We start from the raw sequence: 9370 nt of genomic DNA, 5'->3' as shown, positions 1-9370 counted from the left end.
GTAATAGTACATGATTTATTTTGGAAATTTTATATGTAGATTTTGTACATATAGCAATCCTTGTAGTAGTGGGACCTTTTGATGTAATTCATGTTTCTATGTAATGAAATATGTGTTCTATGCAAATGTGGTGTTTGGGGGTGTTAGAATTTTAATGTTTCGTCTTATTTATTTTTGTCTTAGTCGATGTTAAAATATGGTTTTACGTGGTTTTGATAAAGCGATAACGTTTTTATTTTTGAATAAAAATAAATATGAAGATATCATAAAAAAATGAAAAAAAATATTGATATTAGTACAAACTAACTATTTAAAATTTCTCCTCTTTTTGCATATTTCTTTAATTCATTTTTTTTATTTTTGGTTTAATAATATAATTTTTTTATAAAGATAATAATTAAGTATTTTGTTAGAACTCAATGATTATCTTAATTATATTTTAGATTTTTTATATTTAAAATGAGAAGTTTATCTGCAGTTAGTTACACGAATTCAAACCTGAAGCTTTAATAAGTTGTACTTACGCTCAATTTACTTGTAATCTTGAATTTTAAGTAATATGAATCAATAAACAATACTTCATGCATAAAAAATGGTTTTTAAAAGTTTCTGTCAAATGCCTTTGTAATATAGTATAGATATATGTGTATATATAGGTTAAAATGCCTAAAATTTTATGAATGGAATAAACAATTTTAATTATTAGTTTATTTTTTTTTATTTCCATATCTATTTTTTTTACTAATTAAGATAACTACGAAAAACAGAAAAAAATTGTGAAGACATCTATTCCTCAAAGGACCAATAAGAAGGAATTATAGCTTAAAAACCATTTACTTTAATAATCCTCGACCTTCTAAAAAAATCTAAGATTTTTCTAGATCATCATCATCTAGAAAATGCTATAACTGTGGAGAACCTAAATGTTCTCGAACAGATTATATAACACCCTGAATTTATAAGATACTAGATGATTTTAAACTTTCAAAATCCTTTAGATAAAAACCATTTTAACAACCAAAATATTTAAAGTTTAAAAAGGAAGGAAGACAAGATACGTATCAAAGTTCTAATCAGGACTATCAAAATCCCAAATAGAATTAGGACAACTTGGGTGTTACTAAAACCACCAAATCTACCATCTTCAAGACTGGATGACGCCTCTAAATCCATCCTACCAGAACCTCTACAAGCTCTAAATGTTGCTCAGATCCCACTAAGACCTGATATACATGTTGATAAGAAAAAATATTAGACTTAAAGCCTAGTGAGTTAAAGCAGTTTTATCATATAAAACATAAAAAGGTTAAAACAAACATTTTACTTTAAACAATGATCTCTCCTTTAAAACACAAGTGATAGAAAGGAATATTATAACAAAGATCGATATATCCAATTCAAATCACCGTTTTAGATAAATAACCAATATCTAGACTCACCCCAAACACGCGCAAAGAACAAACTCCAAAACACCAATTATATAGATAAAACTGTATATTCAAAACACCGACAACATGGGTAACGAAATACCCGAAAAACAACACCTTTTAGTGACGGGTGGCCGAGGGTGCGGGCGTGGGTGTGAGATTCGCAGGCTGGCGTGACAAGGCTCACTTTGCACGACACATTGGAGCATAAGGAGCCTCGCCTCGAGCTACCGACTTTCTTTTTATTTCAAATTGTGGAGAGAACTAGATAATTATTGATTAATTAAAAGTTGTATTTATCCATAATAATCTTCGATTATTAGCAGATTAATTTCAGGTTTTTATCTAATTAAATTTTTCGAAATTTAAACCTTAGAAAACAATTTTAATTTAGAGATTAATTCAATTGGAGAATTAGTCTCCCAACTAACCCATCATCCTCGATCCTTGGGGTGAAAGTTCAGGGTTTTAAGGGTTTAATTCCGGTATAAATACTGGGTTAAACTCTCTCGAAAAACACACCGAAATTGTGCTTTATCTTTCTCTCTATCGCTACCTTCTTGCAACTGCATCAAATACTAACTTGAGAATTTATGTAATATATTAGATTATAACAAAATAAATATTTTTATAATATAATATATCATTAGAAAGTTGTCGTCCAAACAACTAAAATGACACCAAAATAAAAAGTTCATGTAGTTTTCTTTTTTATTTTATACCTTTTGTATATTATGTTTTGTTATTATTATCAATTAATAAATTATATAAATTAATCAAAATATAGAAGCTGTATAAAAGTTAATATTTTGAGGATTTAATAAAAGTTTAAATAGCTTAAAATATAATGAATAAAATTTAAATCCGACTGCTATTTTGCTCATGTCGGCAAGCATCTGGGCAAAAAGTTGTTGGGCCTGCAACCTATTTAAGTCTGACTTTCTTCCTTCTTTTTCTTCATTTCTTCTTCACCTACTCACTTCTCTCTATCATTTTTTTGTCTAAGACGTATTTTTTTTATAAGTATTTAACTCTAAAAAGAGAGTCCACGGATCTGAATATAGAAGAGTTAGAGAAATCTGCTATATACAAGTCTGGATAGTGGATCTAGAGTTCTGAACTGAGAAACAAACACTAAGAAACATAGTCTTAAGAGTTCAGCTGTAGTGAGATTAGAATTCGGAAAATAACTTGAGATACACTTATCCACAGTTCATTACTTATACATCTTTCTCTGAGATCATCTATCTTTTGAAGATTGAAGACTTGAAGACTCTATGATACTAGAACACGTGTCAATTTGTAATCAGACTGTTTTGTAACACCATGTATCTTATAGTCTTCAGAGTTCAGCTGTAGTGAGATTAGAATTCGGAAAATAACTTGAGATACACTTATCCAGAGTTCAGTACTTATACATCTTTCTCTGAGATCATCTATCTTTTGAAGATTGAAGACTTGAAGACTCTGTGATACTAGAACACGTGTCAATTTGTAATCAGACTGCTTTGTAACACCATGTATCTTTATTCCTTCTATTCTAATATAAATAATAGAGTTAGTTGAGTTTGTTAGAGTATCTTTGTATGTACTTTGCACTTGTACTTTCTTGTAATACTTTCTTTCTAGATTCTCTTTCATGTACTTAAATTTAAAAAAATAATGACATGCCGACTTCATTGATCTATTTCTACATTGTTCTTATTTATTATTGAATCTTTGTTACTATAATTAGTAAGATCAGTATACGAGAAACTACAGTTTCACTGCCATTTTTGGGCAAAATTTCATCTTGAATAATCCCACAAACTTCTCCCAAGATAAAGCATTTGATTTTCAGCATGGTTATTGCATATAACACTATGTTCCTCCTCAAATTTACTAGTATTGAATATTCCTTCCATCTTTCTAACCCAACGCATAACTAACACCAGGTCTCGCTCACCCTTATACTTAGGTGGCTTGCATGATAAAAACATCTTATATTTACATCCCTTAGATCCCACATTATAACCAACTACCATGAGAGGGGTCGTTTTAGAATGACTTTCCTATTCTTTAGAAGGTGAATTGTTTTTCTCAGGCCCTTCGCTCATCTCCTCCTCATCCAGGCTTGTCATTTCAAAAGACTGACAATTACCTAGTAAGGTTTGTAAAGTAGCATGAAGTTTCCTAATCTCAGCTACCAAATCTTCCTTAGCACAAATACTTGCTCTTAGGTTCAACTCAACCTTTACCTCTAGTTAGCACCACTAATGGAACTCCTTTGATTCTAACCAGTAGGATAGGTTCGAGGCTCAGGCATCATACTACGCCCCTGACCATAGCTCCTACCTCGTTCTTAAGCTTTAGTTTCATGAGCACCAACCAGCACCACAGTCCCACGGAGTCCACGACCCCGTCCTCCACCATACCCACGAGTGTTAGGATTACCCTCGGGTACTATTGGTTACATGATAGTCCTCTGTACCCTATCATAACTACCACCGATGACACCTCATTCTACTTCTCCTTAAATTTATCCCACACTCCACTTGAGTTTAATTCTAGATGCTCTCAAGACACCTAAATCCTTAAACAATGGCTTTGATACCACTTTTGACAACCATAAACCTGAAATAGACATAATAAAACCATTGTCAAACAGGCAAGGGGAAATCTTGATCCAAGGTCTACAATCCTAGTTTCATCTTAAGAGTTGCAGCGGAAAGTTAAAAGTAATAATGTTGAGATTATTATAGAACCAAATTCAAAACGTGTTCAAGGCATCTATCTAACTAAGAGATATCACTTACACTTCATGCTTCAAGCTCACTCCTTCCCATTTCCCTTACTAAAGTTCTCAATATAGTATTTCCCTGAAAATGTTTTCAAAAAGTTTTATAAAAATGAGGGTTAGATCAAAGGTCTAGTGAATTTCCTCTAACACGAGTTTACGCTGAATAAACATTATAAATATATATAAGTAACAATTACACATTTAAATCATAAAATACGCTTATGGTCACACAAACCTATGACCAACTATTGGGCTCACACCTACCCTTAATAGGAGCAACATAAAATGAAATCATATGCTTCATTAGGGTACACACCTCCCATTTAGTAAAACATCCACACACTTACATAGGGAAATCATACTTTATAACCATCCATCTTTTAATATAAAGTACACAACATGGATAAAAGTTGTTAAACATATTCCAAATGAAAATAAGTCGTCATCAGTCCAAAATAGTAAGTACACATGTATAAAAACATAAAAACAACTTCAATTACTTGTATGCACATGTGCATACTATCCAAATAAATAGTTACCAAGGTGTTCCTCAATTTTTCATTTTTAGGGGTTTTCCCCTAAACCTCCCTCTATATATATACACATAATACATGCAAACAACATTGTTTTCATCCCAAGTACAATTGCAACCACCCTCATCATCTTCATCCCAAGTACAATTGCAACCACCCTCATCGTCTTCATCCCATGTAAGGTTCTTATTCCTCCTGATCACATGTAACACAAAATACGCACATACTAACTCTCATGACACAAGAAAGACATATAAATAAATACACACATAAAAGTGAGACTCTGTGTGTGTGTTTGCTTTGATGAAAACTTATAATTGGTGTATGTTTGTGTTAATAAATGTGTGTATGTGTGTATGTGTGTTTGTTTGTGTGTTTAAGAGAAATCAATATGATGTTTTTTTTGTGTATGGTGTCAGGACGAAGGGGATTGACAATCTATAGGAGAGGACATTTGTGATGGTGGTCCGTGATAGAGATGTGGAGAGGAGAGCGGAGGTGGCAAGTTGGAGCTTCAATCTCGGCTTAAGCTTCGATCAGGGTTTGAACTTCAATGGAGTTGTAGGTTTGTTAGATTAGAGTTTCGAACCTGTGTGAAGTTTGGTACGAGTTTGAGCTCTGATGGAGTTACACATCCTGTTTTGACCAACTCAACCACTCCGAAGTAGACCTTCAAGTGATGGTGGTGTTCACTGGACTAGGTTTTTGGGGTTGGTCATAGTACCAGAGAGAGAGAGAGAGAGAGAGAGCGTGCGTGTGTGTGCATGCATGTGTGGGTTTGTGTGTGTTAAGCAACAAAGAGGGGGTGAATGTTTGTTTAGCCTACAAAAGTAAATTACAGGTGGTTCCCAAGTGAAAGGAAAAGAGTGTCACCGAAGTGAAAAGTTTGGCCGACGAGAGGGTTTGGGTTCCTTGAGAGAATTCATCCCTACAACTGTTTATATACATACATACTTACATATATATATATATATATGTGTGTGTGTGTGTGTGTGTGTGTGATAGTTATAGAATTGGTCCCTATACTTTGATGACGTTACAAAGTAAGAACATTTGAAACAATACAAAAAAATTAAAAATACAAAAATGCCCTTCATCTGATGATCAGTTTTTAACAAAGTTAGTGATCAACGACCATTTTCAAAGCAAAACGCAAACCATAAGTATAATTTCCAAACTTATCAAACTTTAGATTCTACTTTCAGACTTTTCATGAAACCTCAAGGACCAAAATTAGATTTTATTCAAAAAATAATGTTACAATAAAAAATATGCAAAATCAAGGAGATGCCCTTAATGTTAACTGACGTTATGGTTGGTCATTAGAGCGTGGGACTAAATCATTAAGAATGTACGTACAATGAGTCCATTATTACAAAATAAATGAAATTTTGAAACCAATTTTATAAAATAAACACCAAACTGTAGAAACTAAATCCATAATTAATTCTTAAGAAATTTAAATTGACCCTTACAATTATCATAATATCTAGTATCCACGTATAACTATGATTTGTAACTATCATATAGTGCTTATAGATCGGAGTTTTTGAACTAAAAATGAGCAATAACACACTCATGTTTATCGGACTTTAAAATTGTTAAACCACACACTTTAAAATTGTTAAACTCATATATCCTCGATTATTGCAGAAAAAAATTTAACATGCATGTTTATAAAATTAGATTATTTATAAGAATTTTTTAAGATTAAAAGACATTTATAAATATTTTACATGCAAATATTTCAAGAAAAAAAAATTAAGTTTATAGGACGTCAAAAATATATAAAGTTTCTAATAGACTGTTATATGAGACTTAATTTATATAACAAAAAATAAAGTGTCCTATATAAAACCTTCATAATAAATTTGCCGAATGGTTTTTTGCGTCGTTACAAGATTTTGAAAACATTTTTATAAGAAATTAACTTTTTATATGACACTCAACACCGTGTCTTATAAAAATATGAGTTTATGGCAAACTTTCTCAAAAGTGTCCTTTTTAACTTAATGATATTGTAGTCTTTGGTATTCTAGAAGATCAGATGTTCAAACTTCACCAAAAATGAAGAAGGTATGTGAGTTTATTTGTTGTATTTACCATATATAAAAATTATATACTTAAAAAAAATGAAAATACGTTTGTAATTTTTGCAATATGAGATTTTGACATGTGAAGTTATTCTTTGAATTTTGAATGTAAGTTGGTTCTAAATTTCTAAGGTTGATAGCAACAGATGTGGAGTAAGATCTACTTGTAAAGTATGAAATTGATCAAAATGATACTAATTTTCCTTTGTTTCTTGTTTTTGTAGCGTCATCAATCACAATTCAAAACTCTTTATTAATTAATTCATAATTTAATTATGGTTGTTGTGGTTGTTGCATTTTGTCATCATCGATGTTCACATGAAGCCAAGACTTTGTGTACATCAACTTATGGTCAAACAAATTCAGTGAACAGTGACAACCAATCAACACATCAAGTCTTCGTCAACGAAGACACTTCTTTGCTTTATTATTTTTTTTTACGAAGGATTGGAGACTCAGATTTAAAACTATAACGATGGTGTATGATTGGTTTGAGTTTGACCTTCAAAGGTTATAAGTGTTTAGGTTAAAATCTAATGAGAAATAAAAATCACTGTGTGGCCACGGCAATTCAAATACAGTGAAGATTAATCGGCTCGTATAGCAGGTTGGATATATATCTACGTTAATAAAAAAAAGTCAGATTTTAATACAATATATTGTTGACATGTATTTATATAGTTCATTTATTTATATAAATAACTTATTAAATGATATAATATGCAATAATAAGTTGCAATTATTTGGCAAAGCTAATAAGCAGATCAATATAAGTCATGAGTTATATGTATCCATGCTTTTTATATAAATTTGCAGCACATTTTCTCGTTTCATATCCCAAAATCATGGCTACACCACTTCAAGTTTTTCTTGTTACCGTAATAATACTATCCCATACTCCATCATCACTATCTTCTTCCCCAGATGGCCATGGCTTAACTCGAGGCTCATCTCTATCTGTTGAAAATAAAGATGACACTTTAGTTTCGTCCAACGGCCTTTTTACAGCGGGTTTTCATCAAGTTGGAGAGAATGCTTATGGCTTTGCAGTGTGGTTCTCGGAGCAAGCCACATCTGGGAATCGCACCATCGTTTGGATGGCTAACCGAGATGCACCAGTTAACGGAAAGCACTCAAAGTTGTCTNAACATTTCCCAAAAACTCATTCCATACCAAAACAGACTTACGTCACCACGCTTGGTAGGAATATTTTATTTATTTTCAAAGAAATAAAATAACCATTTTTATGAATCAATAAATAAATAAATAAACAAATATTTAAAAACTTATAAAATTTTCAATAGAAAAATCATCCGGACAACAAGTCCGGTTAACTAATCCGGTCAACAACCATCCGGTTTACAACACTTGGACTAAAATCCACTTTGTCCGGACATCTAATCCGATCAACTCACCAAAAACTCTTTGAACGGTTTAACACTTGGAACAATATTCATATTTGTGCGGATATCAAATCCGGTCAACAATCCGTTCAAGTCTCACCTGGTTTTAAGACTAAACCGCTCACCACTCAACCGGTTTACCAACTCCGGTCAACAAACCGCTCAAGGTTTGTCCGGTTTAAAACTAATCCGGTCGCCAAGCCTTTCAAGGCATGTCCGGTTTATACCCTTATCCGATCAAACTTTGTCCGATTTAAATGCTTATCCGGTCAAGCTTCGTCCGGATAAACACTTAGACAAAAAAAATCATCAAAATTTCTTTTCAAATAAGAACAATACGAAATATGAATTCAAAACCAGTAAAAAACTTTTATGTAAAAAGTTTTAGAACCACTCACCTTTATAAAGCTTTTGACACCAAAATACTTGCAATCAATCTATGAAACCCAACTCTTGAATTCAACTTGAATCCTTTTGAAATCCAACACTTGAAATCTCTTTCTTCAAGCAAACCGGACAACACTTCCTTTTTAAAACTCTCTCAAATTCTCAAAATGGCAGACATCAAATGAAGAGGTTAAGCCTCCTTTTTATACTTTCCCAAAAGGAAAAGTCGGCTAAACCTTCACACACACACATGCATATCCACATGCACTTATGCACATATATATATATATATATTTACACAAAATATATATATATTTAATTAATTCGCAAATTCTCATACCAACACATATCAATTATCATACTATCACGTAACCAAAAAGTCAAATAATCACGTATTAAATACCTTGGGTAATAACCAGGATCTGGTTATCACATATATACATATATATATATATATATAGGTGGATGTTCAAACGAGAACCCCTGTGATTTACGAGAACGCGAGAACAACCTAATAACCTCAAACTTTTTTAATTAATAAATTAACTTTTATTATCTATAAATAATTTAATAAGGGTAGTAATGTAATTAAGTAATTTTTATAATTTTTATTTTATTTTAATTAACCATAATTATCCTATCACGTTTCCACGTTTTACTCTTGTTAGTTTTCTTCTTCTCCATGTCGTTCATGCTTCTTCTCCATATCATATCCATATCACATGATTATCACACCCATATCACATGA

Source organism: Cynara cardunculus, unplaced genomic scaffold (genome assembly GCF_001531365.2).
Source record: "Cynara cardunculus var. scolymus isolate 2C unplaced genomic scaffold, CcrdV1 Un_Scaffold_1301, whole genome shotgun sequence".
NCBI classification, from domain to species: Eukaryota; Viridiplantae; Streptophyta; class Magnoliopsida; order Asterales; family Asteraceae; genus Cynara; species Cynara cardunculus.
The sequence above is the reverse complement of the archived record's forward strand: the minus strand, read 5'-3'. Positions refer to the sequence as shown.